This window comes from Tamandua tetradactyla, chromosome 12 (genome assembly GCF_023851605.1).
Source record: "Tamandua tetradactyla isolate mTamTet1 chromosome 12, mTamTet1.pri, whole genome shotgun sequence".
NCBI lineage: Eukaryota > Metazoa > Chordata > Mammalia > Pilosa > Myrmecophagidae > Tamandua > Tamandua tetradactyla.
The window spans coordinates 22,518,192-22,533,481 of NC_135338.1; the positions used below are offsets into that span (position 1 = coordinate 22,518,192).

Sequence of the window (15,290 nt, forward strand, 5' to 3'; positions counted from 1 at the left end):
TGTTCCCTTCGCCGGCCGGGGATCAGAAGCCGAACGAGACGGCTGCCGACAAGCCCTCACTAATTCTTAACTTCAACCAGTTTCAAGATACTCCCATCCTCTAATTTTCATTAAGAGGTGTATCAGTCAGGGACCAGTCAGGAGACAGAAACATCCCCAATTATTTGAACAGAGAATGTGTGCTATAAGAGTTGTTAATAAGTATCATGTTGTTAACTAGGTAATGAAAAGGGTGAAAGAAGTTATCACCGAAACATGGTAAGCCTAGTTCTGTGTTGACAAAACTACAAACTGCATTCAGCTGCTGCTACAGGAAGGCGCTGCTGTGGCCAGGGAGAAGAGCCTGGGAACAGGAAGCGGACAGGAAGCAAATAGGAAGGAACAAGTCCTTTCCTTCTCCTCCAGCTGTGCTGTCTCCCTTTAGTGCCTCCTGTTGACAGAGTCAGGGGCAAAGCAGAAATTCAGTTTGTAGCATTCCAGCTCCAGCATCACAAAGCACAGTACAGAAGGGTAGGTTTGGTGTGGAGGGAGAATAAATTAAGGTCTCCTAAAACACAGTGTTTACATCATCCTCACAGGTGTTATCCTATCCATTCATCCAAAGGGACTCAGCTCTTAACACACTCAACATCAGGCAGTTTCTGGGAGTATAAATAGTGGATTTTCAGTCTAAGTTTGTGCATCCCAATGGCAAGGAGGTAGTTGCCTTCTGTCTCCATGGTCTTACAGCGATGACAGCAGCAGTGGCTTCCATCACTTATAATCTCAGGTCAGGACAGACTTCTAAATTGGGTGGGGAGCAATCAGAGTCTTCGTGATCATGGCCCCATGGTGGCTATGACATCGGCCCATTACTGTAGTTGGTGTCACCTTTCAGGTGAACTCTTTTGGGATTCTGAATCAAAGCCCAGATCATAAACCACAGCCCACTCTTTCCCCTTAATTTCTCTGGGCCCTAGGAAATCTTCTATTATTGGAAATATGAAGATTATCATGTGAGCAAACATGATTCTCAGGGTATAATCAAAGAAGCGACTTTGTTTTTGCTCCCACCTCCTTTCACATAGATGGAAGGGAACTAGCTCTTCCTCCACCCCAGATGAAATTTAGGACAAGTCTCATGACTTTTTGGTCACACTTAATAAATCCCAGCAATCCTCTAGTCACTTTAAATGCACCGTATAAATTTCATAATTAAAATATTCAGTCCCATAACTTCTCTCTCAACTCAGGATCCTTCAAAGGTGGAGACAAAGGAGGCTGGAGGAAGGAGTAGCTCGTCCTCCTTCCCTGCGTTACTAAGCATGGACTCTGACGTTTTCAGAGGTGGAATTCTGGAATGAAAAGAGGTGAGGGAGTGTGCTGGCATGGTGGCTTAGCTTCAGCTTTCCCTAGACTTGACAGATGTTTAAAGCTGATTTTTTTTTGGCAATTCCCCTTCTGTGCTTCCTCTTCTTCCAATCACCCAGGCTCTGTCCCCTGTAGTTTGCTTCACTGGACAAAAACACTCTCTAATTCCAGCTGCTCACTCCTTCCTCAGCCTCTGCCAATCTGGTGGTGTGTCATGGAGGTCTGTTTGTCCCTCCATGTAGAAACTCTTGGACAGATCTAAGACAACCCCAATGCCAACCCTCTCTTGGGTGTGACCCACATCTGGCCACATGCACCTCAGCCATCTGACAAATTTGGGGAGTACAGCTGTCTTATATAGTCACCTCTCTTTACCTCCAGCCTTTTACTCCACAGTCAAAGCCACTATGAACCCATCTCTTGTCCTTTAGATTTTCTAGGGGATAATTGGACACCTATGAACCATGTCCCTTAAACTACACAGAATACATATTAAGCTTTTTCAGTGGACAAGTTGAAATCCCTTTCCCTAAGCTTGTGATGAGGGGCCATCCTACCTTCTCTCCTCCACGAGTGGGAGTGCAATTCATAGCATAGCAAAGTCTTTGTCCAGAAAGCCTCTCTTCTCTCATCTCCAAACTCCATGGATAAGGTGGGCAGGGGTCACAAAACATCTTTTTTCTGTCCTCCTTTCCTGTAAATCCTGCAGGTGATCTAGAACCTCATTTTGCAAAGTGGTCTCTATTGTCTTCAGACCTTAGCTGACACTTCTATCTTAAAATCTTGTCACATTTGTACATTGAGAAAAATGAACAAAGTAACTGGGTTACTTTGCTTCACTGGACAGAAACACTCTCTAATTCCAGCTGCTCAATCCTTCCTCAGCCTCTACCAATCTGGTGGTATGTCATGGAGGTTTGTTTGTCCCTCCATGTAGAAACTCTTGGACAGATCTAAGACAACCCCCAAAGTAACTGGGATTGTTACTGGGTTACTTTGTCACTTTAAGAGCAACTTTATTACTCTTAAAGCTTCTAAACAGGAGTAAATAGGCTGGAATGGGCTTTTTTTTAGGGACATCAGGGACAGTTCAGGTAGAAAAGAGATGTTATAAAACTTCTCCCAGGGCCCAGAAATCAACTCTTAACTGAGATCACTAAATGGTTATAATCCCTTGTAGAAGGATTGAAACCCTGGGATTATTGGAGAGGATCGGTACGCTGCAGAGGTACTCTGAAATGGGGGTATTCAGTCAAAATTATGGGGGAAATTGCTATTGTCCCTAGCAATCTGATCCACTGGCTGTGTCAAAATGAAGCACTAAGGATTTGGTAGTATCTGTTCTGGCCCTAACACACTGAAATACTATTGTTGTCCTGCTGTAGTGTCCTCCTCTGGGAAGGAATAAGCACAGAAAATCAGGGTTGGAAGGGACCATAGAAAGCATGTAGTTCAAATAGATTATTACACAGATAGAAGAAGTTAAGTCACCATCAGCAAGCGCCTCCCATGTGGTTACCTTTTCTTCCCAGCTGTTACTCCATCACTTCTTTGCTTTTAGCATACCTCCATTGCCTCAGGAAAGAAATTCCAAGTCTTTAGCTTGGAATTCAAGGCTCTCCACTATTTGGTCTCCCTTGGCCTTACTGGCCTCATGTCCTCCTTCTTCCCTACTCAAAAAACCTTTTCAATTGGGCTGGTGTTGTTCTGTCAATTGGGAGCATCTTACCTTCATCTCTGTCAAAATTCTACTAACTTTAATCCAGTCCCAATCACAGTCCAAGCAGTGATTTTGTTAGAATTCACTAACTGAATTGAAAAACTGACTCTCAAATTTATAGGAAAGCAAATTATCTAGAATAGCCAAAACAATACTGAAAAAGAAGAACAAAATGGAGCATTCAGGCTATCTGAGATAAAAACTAATAATAAAGTTATTGTAACAAGAGAGTAGGGTTTTGGCATAGGTGTAGTTATATAGATCAAAACTGAATAGAGAGTCCAGAAATGTACCCACATTTAGATGGGGAAGTGATTTGGCAATGTTGCCAGTAGTAATTCAATGGAGGAAAGGATAGCCTTTTCAAAACTGGTGCTGGAACAACTGGATTTCTATATTTAAAAAATGAACTTTAGGCAAGATGGCAGCATAGGGAGATGTGGAATTTAGTCCACTCTCTGGGACAGCTAGTAAATAGCCAAGAAATGTCCAGAACTGCTGGGGGACTCCTATGACTGGATACTTATCGTATACCAGTCTGGAATGGGTGGAAGGGCCAAGATCACAGTGCAGAACTGTAAGTCTCCCAAGCCGCAGAGGCTGGCACCCCTCCCCCACGGGTATGTCAGGCTGTTCTGGAGTTACATCCTCATGAGAAAAAGCAGCAGTCTCTACTAGAAGCAACAGAAGGTAGCTCAACCAAGTTCCACTTGTGGAATTAATCAACAAATTTAGACTGATGAATTCAAGCTCTGAGCACAGATAAACTTTGAGCAAGCAATAAAGGAACCTGGAGGTTTCTCCCCAGCACAGTGGAGGCAGGACTGATGGAAGAAAAACTAGGCTTTTGGAAACAGCCAAGCTTAGAATACTGGAAATGGGCTGTGCCCCAAGAAAAGGGGCACATAGAGCCAGGTACTAACTGTGGCTCTTGAATGGCAAACCCAGGGGTCTGGGGGTTGGCTCTAAAAAGGATTTTTTTTTTTTTAACTTTTTGCCTCCCCATTAAATTAAGTTTCAGGCATTCTCAGGCCTGCCCTGTCCCAGGCAAGGGTAGAGTTAAGGAAAGTCTGAGAGATAAAGTAACTAGTCGGGTGAAGGAAATAATTCGCTAAAGGGCTTATCTGCCCCCACAAAAAGGAGGGGTGACGGAACCAGCAGAAGTGGTGACTCTCATTTAGAGAATTCAGACCCAAAGGCCTGGAAATTAGAAACAGTTTCAGCCCACCTTCTACCTTAGCTTCTGTCTCAACCATGCCCCTGGCAGAGACAGAGTCTGCTGAGAATTAAAGGTGCTGCATCACTTTACACTGGTGGGGAGCTGCTGCCTGTTGGACAGGATAGGAAAAAGACAGATTCAAGAGACCACATAGTAAAGACTGGAAGCTTTCTATGTCACATTCTCAGGGAAACTTGATACTGGTTACACCCTCATCCTGAGCCCTGGCCTGTCTTGTCTGGGAAAATCTGATTGGGGTAGATCATATCTGGCAGGGCAAGATGTAGAAAAACAAGAGCTGAAAAATTCTGATCAATTAACCAGAAGTTAAGCTAGAGGTGTAGAATAAGTTGAACTGAATGTCAAAGAACAGAGAGAGAACAAAGCCAATGAACATGAAAACCTTAAGTAGAAGAGAGGGAACAACTTTCAGAACAAACTAATCAAGGAAATCAAATGCCTAGACACCAGCAAAAAAAAACACAAGTCAGACTAGGAAGAAAGAATATATGGCCACAGTCAAAGGAACAAACTAATACTTCTAATGAGATACAGGAGTTGTAAAAACTAATTGAAGGTTCAAACAAATCTTCTAAATCAAACAAAAATGAAATAAATGAGCTGAAGGAAGATATGGCAAAAGAGATGAAGGATATATAGAAGACACTGGGCAACCATGTCTTTTTTGAAAATAACTCAAAAACTTGAAAAAATAAATGGCAGAACTTATGGGAATAAAAGGCACAATACAACAGATGAGAAACAAAATGGAGGCATACAACCACAGATCTGAAGAGGCAGAAGAAAGGATTAGTGAACTAGAGAACAGGTAATCTGAAATCCTATACACAAAAGAACACATAAGGTAAAGAATGGAAAATATGAGCAGGGACTCAAGGAATTGAATGACAACATGAAGCACATGAATATGTGTGTTATGAGTGTCCCAGAAGGAGAAGAGAAGGGAAAAGCAGCAGAAAAAATAATGGAGGAAGAAACAACTTCCCAACTCTTATGAAAGATGCAAAATTACAGATCCAAAAATGCAGCATATCCCAAACAGAATAGATCCAAATAGGCCTACTCCAAGACACTTAATAATGAGGTTGTCAAATGTGAAAGAAAAAGAGAGAATTTTGAAAGCAGCAAGAGAAAAGCAATCCATCACATACAAAGGAAGCTCAATAAGACTATACGTAGATTTCTCAGCAGTACCCATGGAGGTGAGAGGCAGGGTATGATGTGTTTAAAATAATGAAAGAGAAAAACTGCTAACCAAGAATTCTGTATCCAGCAAAACTGTCCTTCAAAAATGAGGGAGAAAATGATCATGGTGATGGATACACAGCTATATGATGGTATTGTGAGCCATTGATTGTACACCATGTATGGACTGTATGTGTGTGAATATTTGTCAGTAAAAATATTTTTTTTAAATGATGGAGAGTTTTAAATATTTTGAGACAAACAGACACTGAGAGACAAAATGACTCCTGTGAACAAGAGACCTGCTCTACAAGAAATACTAAATGGAACACTAAAGTCAAATAGGAAAAGACAAGAGAGAGGTTTAGAGAAGAATGTAGAAATAAAGACTATCAGTAAGGGTACAGAATAAAGTCATGATGCATGAAACAATGTGGATGAATCTTGAGAAAATTATGTTGAGTGCAATTAGCCAGAAACAAAGGGACAAATACTGTATGGTCTCATTAATATGAATTAACATTAATGAACGAACTTTGAGAGTTGATGTTGAGAACACAGGTTGACAGGAGATAGAAAGAGGGTAGAGACTGGGCATTTGATGCTAAAAATGTTCAACATGATTGATTGTAAAGATCCAGAAATGGATAACAGAATACTATCTGGTGGTAGCACATCGTAAGTACACTGAACAAAGCTGAGTGTGAATACGGTTGAAGGAGGAAGACTGGGGGAACATACGACACCAGAAGGAAAGATAGAAGATAAAGATTGGGACTTATATAACTTAGTGAAACCTACAGTGGATAGTGGGGTGATTGAACGTACAAATATAGGAATGTTTTTGCATGAGGGAGATCAAATGAATGTCAATATTGCAAGTTGTTGAAAATGAGATGGTGTATGAAAATATAACCAAAGCAAACTAGGGTCCATAGTTAACAGTAACATTGTAATATGCTCCCATTAAATGTAATAAAAGCAATATACCAAAGCTAAATGTCAATAAGACGGGGATATAAGGGAAGGAGATTTGGGGTGTTTTTGTTGTTTCTCCTTTTTAATTTAATTTAATTTTTACTTTTTATTATTAATTGTTTCCTCTTCTTTCCTTGCAGAAGAAATGGAAATGTCCTCATATCGTGATGAGTGCATAATTATGTGATTATACCAGGAACCATTTATTGTTTACTTAGGATGGATTGTATGGTATGTGAATAAAACTGTTTACAAAATAAACAGGAGGATACAAGTGCTGGAGAAAATGTGGAGAGAGATGCACCTATTCACTGTTGATAGGGAAGTAGAATGGTGCAATCCCTCTGGAGGGCAGTGTGGTATTTCTACATGAGGCTAAATATAGGGCTGCCATTTGATCGTGCAACCCCACTTTTAGGTATATACTTGGAGGAACTGAAAGCAAGGTCATGAATGGACATTTGCACACTGGTGTTTGTGGTGGCTTATTCACTATTTGCAATGGATGGAGGTGGCTTAAGTGTACATTAACTGATGAATGGAAATAAATATTACAATAAATACAATGTAATATAAGTTCAATGGAATTTTGAGTGGCTGCAAGAAGGAAAGAAGTTGTAATGCATGCAATTAGGTAAATGAAACTTGAAGACATTATGTTGGGCGAAATAAGCCAGAAACGAAATGACAAATATTCTAAGTGTTCTAGTTTCGAATCTGCTGGAATGTAACATATCAGAAACAGAACAGCTTTTAAAAAGGGGAATTTATTAAGTTGCAAGTTTACAGTTCTAAGGCCATGAAAATGTACAAATTAATGCTTCAAAAGTTGTTACCTCATTCAAGAAAGGTTGAGGAAGTTTGGGGTTTCTCTCTCAGCTGTAAAGGCGCATGGCGACATCTACAGCTTTCTCTTTGGCTTTTTGTTTCATGAAGATTTCCCAGGGGTGTTTTCCTTCTTCACTTCCAATGGTCTCTGGCTATGTGGGCTTTAAAGTTTTTCCAAAATGGTTTCCTTGTATAGGGCTCCAGTAAGCAACCCCACCTTGAATGGGTAGAGACTCATCTCCATGGAAACCATTTAATCCAAAATTACCACCCACAATTGGGTGGGTCACATCTTCATGGAAACAATCAAAAAGCTCCGACCCAGCAATTCTGAATGAGGATTAAAGCACCTGGCTTTTCTGGGGTACACAACAGATTCAAACCCGCACAGTAAGCCCTCACTAAATGGACTAAATGTAGTGTGCAAACCCTGAGAATTGACTTTGAGAGCAAGTGATAGAACTGGGCAGAAATTGGGCAGTTGATGATTAAAAGAGTAAGGAATGTTCAATAAGGCTGTGCCAGTTTGAAAGCATTACATACCCTAGAAAAGCCATGTTTTAATCCTGATTTAATCTTGTGGAGGCAGCTGTTTCTTTTAATCCTAATCCAACATTTTAGGTTGGAAACTTTTGATTAGATTATTTCCACAGAGATGTGTTAGCCCAGTTGTGGGTGTGACCTTTTGCTCAGATGGAGATGTGACTCTACCCATTCCAGGTAGATCTTGATTACTTTACTGGAGATCTTTAAAAGAGGGAACATTTTGGAGAAACCTCAGAAATAAAAGAAGTCTCAGAGCTGACAGAGAGAGAGAGATGACAGAAACTTTACAGCAGAGCTGACAGGCAGAGAACAGAAATACAGATGTTTGGAAATGCATGGAGCCCAGCAGATGATGACATGAGATGTTAAGCAAGCCAGAACCTAGAGAGAGCCAAGGGAAGCCAAGAGATGAAAGCCAGCCCTGGAGAAGCAAAGTGAGGAACCCCCACAGGAACAGAAACTGAAAGCAACAGAGTCCAGGAGCAAGGGATCAGCAAATACCAGCCACATGACTACCTAGCTGACACAGGTGTTACGTACCCATCGGCCTTCCTTGAATTAAGGTATCTTTCCCTGGATGCCTTGGTTTGGACATTTGTAAATTTGTAACTTATTAAATTCCCTTTTAAAAGCGGTTCCATTTCTGGTATATCATATTCCGGCAGCTTGCAAACCAATACAAAGACTTATTGTAAAAGATTTCTAGATTGTAAGCTTTTACAGCAGTCACATCTATCCTTGACTTTTAACTGTCATTTCTAAATTCTGAGATGCTGAACTCTTTTGTGTATAACTCGGTCAGTCCCTGAAACTTCAGGGATCTGTGTGACATCTGAGACTCAGAGTTAGAGTTCTGCAGCTCAGAAAGTCAGCATTACCCCATATAGCAACTGTTCAAGAAGATGAAAAAAGAGGCCAGACTTCAATTAGAGATATGAATGAAGATGATATGGTTGGGACTAAGTCAGAATACAGAGTAAAGAATTGATATTGATTGTATTTAAAACTGTGTGAGACCAAAGGAAGAAATGTTTATTTGGTACAAAATTTATATTTTCTGTGGCACACTAGCTAATTTAACCTGGATGTTTAGTTTATTCAAAAAACATAATTGCATGGAACCTTGAATCAGGAATGAGATCTTGTTATTTTCACAAGTTAAAGTGATATCCCAGAGTAATACATCCCAGAGTAATTTGGGGATTTAAAAAAAAGTATTTGAAAAGTCCCTGTTTCAGTTTACTAATTCTGCCAGAATGCAATATACCAGAAATGGATTGGCTTTTACAAAGGGAGTGTATTAGGTTATAAATGTACATTCTGAGGCCACGAAAATATCCCTATTAAGGCATCAACAAAAGAATACCTTCACTCAAGAAAGGCCAAACAAGTCCAGGGCTTCTCTGTCACATGGGAAAGCACATGGCAAAACCTGCTGGCCCTTCTCTCCTGGCTTCTGATTTCAAATGGCTCTCTAAGCTTCTGGCTGGGGTGTTTTCCTTCTGCATTTCCAAGTGTCTATGTCTGAGCTTTTTCTAAAACAGTATCCAATGATCCAATGTTTGCTTCTTAAAGAACTCCAGTAAGCAAATTAAGACCCATCTTGAATGTGCAGGTTCACATCTCCATGGAAACAACCTAATCAAAAGGTCCCACCTGACAGTAGGTCTGCCCCCACAAGACCAGATTAGAAGAACATGGACTTTCTGGGACTATTTCAAATTAGCACAGTTCCCGGGAAGGACTGGGGGAAAATGTGAAAATATAAACTTCCCCACTTGGGGAATTCCTGATATTCTCACAAGCATTAGGAAATACCAATTTAATAAGCCAGACCCTCAATCTTGAGGCTTGCCCTTTTAAAACTTATTCTTGCAAAGGAGAAGCTAAGAGCTAAGCCTACTCATAATTTTGCCTAAGAGTCACCCCTTAGAACCTCTTTTGTTGCTCAGACGTGGCTGGCCTCTTTCTCTAAGCCAACTCTGCAAGTAAACTCAATACCCCCCTACCCACCCATCATGTGGGGCACGACTCCCAGGGATGTAATTCTCCCTGGCAATGTGGGACATGACTCCTGGGGATGAGCCTGGCCCTGGCATTATGGGACTGAAAAAACCTTCTTATGAAAAGGGGGAGAAGAAATGAAACAAAATAAAGTTTCAGTATTGTTCTAGTTTGCTAGCTGCTGGAATGCAACACACCAGAGACGGATTGGCTTTTAATAAAAGGGGATTTATTTTGTTAGTTCTTCAGAGGAAAGGCAGCTAACTTTCCACTGAGGTTCTTTCTTACGTGGAAGGCACAGGATGGTCTCTGCTGGTCTTCTCTCCAGGCCTCTGGGTTCCAACAACTTTCCCCGGGGTGACTTCTTTCTGCATCTCCAAAGGCCTGGGATGAGCTGCAAGTGCTGAGATGAGAAATGCCAAGCTGCTTAGGCTGTGCTACATTGCGTTCTCTCATTTAAGCACCGCCAATTAAGTCAAACGTCACTCATTGCAGCAGACACACCTCCTAGCTGACTGCAGATGTAATTAGCAACAGATGAGGTTCACATACCATTGGCTTATGTCCGCAGCAACGAAACTAGGTATGCTCACCTGGCCAAGTTGACAACTAAATCTAACTAACACAAGTATCTAAGAGATTTCAAATGAAGTCAAGAGGTTATTTTGGAGGTTATTCTTATGCATTATATAGATATTCCTTTTCAGTTTCTAGTTTATTAGAATAGCTATAAGGAAATACCTGAAACTGTTAAACTTCAATCTAGTAGCCTTGATTCTTGATGATGATTAATCATGTGGTTTTTATGATGTGAATATGTGATTGTGAAAACCTTTTTTTTAGCTGGATATTCCCTTTATCCAGTGTGTGGGCAGTTGAGCAAGAAAATAAAGACAAAAATCAATCAATAAATAATAGGGGGTTAAGGGGTATGGGATGTTATGGGTGTTCTTTTTTATTTTTATTAAAAAAAAATTTTTGGATAATGAAAATGTTCAAAATTGACTGTGGTGATGAATTGAACAACAATATGATGATACGAGCCATTGATTGTATACTTTGGATGATTATATGGTCTTTAAATATATCTCAGTAAAATTTCATTAAAAAAAAAGAACTTTGACTCTTAACTTCAGACCATATACCAAAAAACTTGAGATGGATCATACACCTAAATGAAAAGGCTAAACTATAAGCTTCCAGAAGAAAGTAATTGGAGTAGGCCACCTTGGAGTATGCAAATTTTTTTCATAGACAGGTTATAGAAAACAATAACTGTAAAAGAAAAAATTATGGATTAGGTTTCATCAAAATTAGAAATTTCTACACCCTTAAGAAAATGAATAGGCAAGCCAGAGACTGGAAGAAAGTATTGTCAAAACAAAGAAAAGGATCAATAGAATATGAAACAAAGACAATTCAACTTTTTTAAAAAAATTGAGCAAAAGACTTGAACATATCATGAAGGAAGATATACAACTGGCTGATAAACACATAAAAAATGTTCAACATCAGTAGTCAGCTGGAAAATTCAAAGGAAAACAAATACATACCAACTAGAATAGCTAAAATTAATACTGGCAACTCAAAATAATGAGGATGTACAGCAACTGGAACTCTCATATACCACTTTCAAAAAGCTTGGCAGTTTCTTATATTTGGATATACACATACTCTTTGACCTAGCAGTTATATTTCTAGATTTTTACCTAGGAGAAATAAAAATATATGGCCAAGGCGGGCAAAGGTGGCTCAGTGGCAGAGTTCTTGCCTGCTGTGCTGGAGACCTGGGTTTGATTTCTAGTGCCTGCCCATGCAAAAAAAAAAAAATGTGTGTGTGTGTGTGTGTGTGTGTGTGTGTGTGTGTATAGCCAAAACAACAAAAAACAAAAAAAGACTTGAAGACTTGTGTATGAATGTTCCTGGCTCCGATACTTAACTAACTATGTGACTTTGGGTATGCTACTGTTAACAAAGTTTGACTTCCAGGTTCTTGGCCATGCCATGAGAATGAAGTCATGGGCACAGCACAAAGTATGCAGGCAGAAAATTTATTAGGTACACATGGGAGAGGATATGTGGGCTCTCTTGCAAAGACAGTGGTGAGAAAAGTGAGAGGCCTGCGCAATTTGGGGCCATTTGCTTTTATAGCTTTACTTACTTCCCTTCTCCTTTCCTGCCCTCCCTTCTCTCCAGGGTGGTGCCTAGAGGTAGATAGTGCATTTGGGTGGGCCTGTTAGCTCCACCCTTCTCTGTAGATGACTCACTCAGGTGGGGGTTGTTTGACTCCAGATGGTTCTCCTGCTGCAGTGTTTCCTCTAAGTGCCTCGCCTGAGGAGCTGCCTCCACTGAACAGTCTCCTAGAGAAAACAATCTTGTGTTATGTCCACAGTTGGGGTTCAAAAGTTAAGTCTGAGAGCCTTCTAGGCTATAAGAAGGGGATGCTAGAGCACCTGAAAGAAAATTCAACATAAATGAAGAAGGAGCAAACCTCAACCATGGGGAAGGGGGGTACATACATGACTTTGGAGCGAGCAACACTGTATCTGGGTGGTGGAGAACTTTGCAAGAATTATTTGGGTTGATTCTTTAGATTCCCTTCAAGCCAATTATGCTGATGCTATTCCCTTTGCAGGAAACTGACTTAGGACAGGGCATGTATCCAATTCTAGTCAATGAAACATGAAGGGAATTCTGCAGGGGATGTCTGGAAAAGGTTTCCTTGAAGAAGCAGACACAGGATGAGACCTTTTTCTTTCCCTGAATGGTGCTGTGTCTAGGTCAGACATCTTGTTACCACAAAGGGAGACAGCTGGAAGAGAAAACCAGCATCCTGAGGATAGCAGAGGAGAGAGATGAAAATAACCTGGGTCCTTGGGAACACCTTGAATTGCTCGTTTTACCACACCTGGGACCCACCCCTTTTGGTTTCCCATTATGTGAGATAATACATTTTCTTATATGTTTGAGTCTGGATTTTCCATTACTTGCAGCTAAATCATCTGCACCAAACAGCAAGGAAATAGGCATCCTAGATGAGATGATGGGCACTTAGAGATAAAAAGATTTGAATATTAAGGAGATGTAATTGGTATCGTCACAGGCTGGTGAAGTCAGCAAAATGAGATCATTCATGCTTATATGCATGTCAGATGTGACTTCTGCTTCCCAACCCAGCCGAGCTGGAATATTGCATTTCTTTGTTTTGTTTATTTGTTTAATCAATATAAATCTGACTGAGCCCCCAGTTCTGTTTGGTGAGTAGAAAATTTATCTCAACCCCTCCCCTGCAAGATTGTGCCAAATTGGAGCATATCCCATCCAGTCCTCAGCCAGTGGTGCATACTGAGTTCCCCTCTGATGCCTTAGATTTCTTCCAGTCTGGTGGTTTTGTGGCTCAAAACCCAAATGCTCAAACTGTGTCTCCTCTGAGATCTGGGATCCTGGAATGGGTTGGGTTCTCCAACTCAGCTGTTTTCTATTTTTTCCCATTTCCTGGTTCTGTAAGTATTCTCTGCTCTCTTTTCTTGTCCTTCAAGGCCTTTCTCCCCCTCCTTTCTCCCTCTGGGTATTTAGAAGCAGGGCTTTTACCAAAAAAAAAAAAAAGAAAAAGAAAAAAGATTTATTACCTTCAAGAAACCTCTGCTTTCTGTCCTGCAAGAATTCCCAAGGCAAGGGGGATGAGAATGGGGAAAAGCTAACGTGGGAAGTGAAAACAATGGAAAAATACAAGTAAACAAATTAGTATAGCAATTACCCTGTCACAAGTACCTCAAAGATGACAGGAAGAAAACTCAGGCCATGTGGTAGTTAGATTTAGTTGTCAACTTGACTTGGTGAAGGTACCTAGCTTTGTTGCTGCGGACATGAACCAATGGTACGTGAACCTCATCTGTTGCTAATTACATCTGCAGTCAGCTAGGAGGCATGCCTGCTGCAATGAATGATGTTGGACTTAATTGGCTGGTGCTTAAATGAGGGAGCACAGTGTCGCACAGCCTAAGCAGCTCGGCATATCTCATCTCAGCACTCACAGCTCAGCCCGTCTCATCTCAGCACTCGCAGCTCAGCCCAGGCCTTTGGAGATGCAGAAAGGAATCACCCTAGGGAAAGTTGTTGGAACCCAGAGGCCTGGAGAGAAGGCCAGTAGAGATTATCCTGAGCCTTCCCACATAAGGAAGAACCTCAGATGAAAGTTAGCTGCCTTTCCTCTGAAGAACTAACAAAATAAATCCCCTTTTATCAAAAGTTAATCCATCTCTGGTGTGTTGCATTCCAGCAGCTAGCAAACTAGAACAGACCAATATAGGGCTCCCTCCATGCTGAGTGGCCGCCAGTCAGCCAATGAGTGTGGAACAAAGAGAAAGAAGGCGGGTCCTGACAGCTGCTGGGGAAACTTTCCTGGTATGCTAGGGCCTGCCTCCCAGACCAGAATTGAGAGCCTTGGGACTGGGCTGCCATAGTGGCATGTTCCTTTTACTACTTCATGTTCCTGAGTGTCCCTAAAATACATTTTCGTTCCCATAAGCATTCTCTTTCTTCTCTACCTTGTGGTCACACATGGAGGTCTGCCGTAAATACTAAACTCATCAGGGAGTGGGATGGATCAGATGACAGAACAAAGGAGAAAGTTCTTTGAATTGTTCACCTTGTTCACCAGGGAAACAGACACAGATGGCCCGCACAGGGCTGGAGCAGCTCCTTGCCTTTTCCAGGCTCCTTCCTCACGGAGGCCGCCACTCCTACTGCCCTGATGGCTTCCCCCAGCCCCTACCTGCTGCAGCCCTCCAGTAGGCACTAGGCTTCCTGAACTTCTGTTTTTCACTTGGGGGTAAACGAGCAGCAGATACAGATGCAGCTTGAGTTTAGATATATCTTCCCTTTAATATATATAGTTTTTCACTCAGAGGACGTGAACATGAAAAAGACCTTTGAGATCATTAAGGCCAACTCCCTACTTTTATAGATAAGGACTCAAAGGCCAAGAAGGACCCAGGGACTCAGCTAAGGTCATGTGAGGCTATAAGGAGCTAGAGCTGAGGTGCTGGACTCCAGCTGGCTCTTTGCTCCCAGCCCTCCCTTATCGTCCTGATTGCCAGGATCCCGCCCCTTAACCCTATTTGTCTTCCCGGGTGCTTTTGAATGATTTACCTGCAATATCATATTGGGGCCTTTGAGGCCAGCTACACCTTGCCCTGCCTGCTCACTGCACTCTCCAGTGATCCAGTGATTAATTCAAGGACAATGAAGGGCGTGTTGAACCCTCAGGCCTCAGATCTTGCTATTATTACTCAGCCTCTTCATCCCCAGAGCATTTCTTGGCAGGAAGTGGTACTGTGGGTGACTCAGAAGACAGCTTTGGGCATTCCCCAGTTTATAAGTATCTTTTGGGCATGTTCATTTGTGTCTTTCTGACCTGAAGCATTTTGGCCTGGAGAT

At 41.4% G+C, this 15,290-nt stretch overlaps 1 long non-coding RNA gene across 1 annotated transcript; it reads right to left on the minus strand.

The window, feature by feature from the left end:
* Positions 1–11,993: 11,993 nt before the first annotated feature.
* LOC143651264 (uncharacterized) lies at positions 11,994–14,450 on the minus strand. Its single transcript, XR_013159940.1, has 3 exons — positions 14,399–14,450; positions 13,481–13,548; positions 11,994–12,211 (listed from the first exon to the last, which is right to left on the minus strand). It is a non-coding gene; the product is annotated as an uncharacterized LOC143651264 (long non-coding RNA).
* Positions 14,451–15,290: the final 840 nt, after the last annotated feature.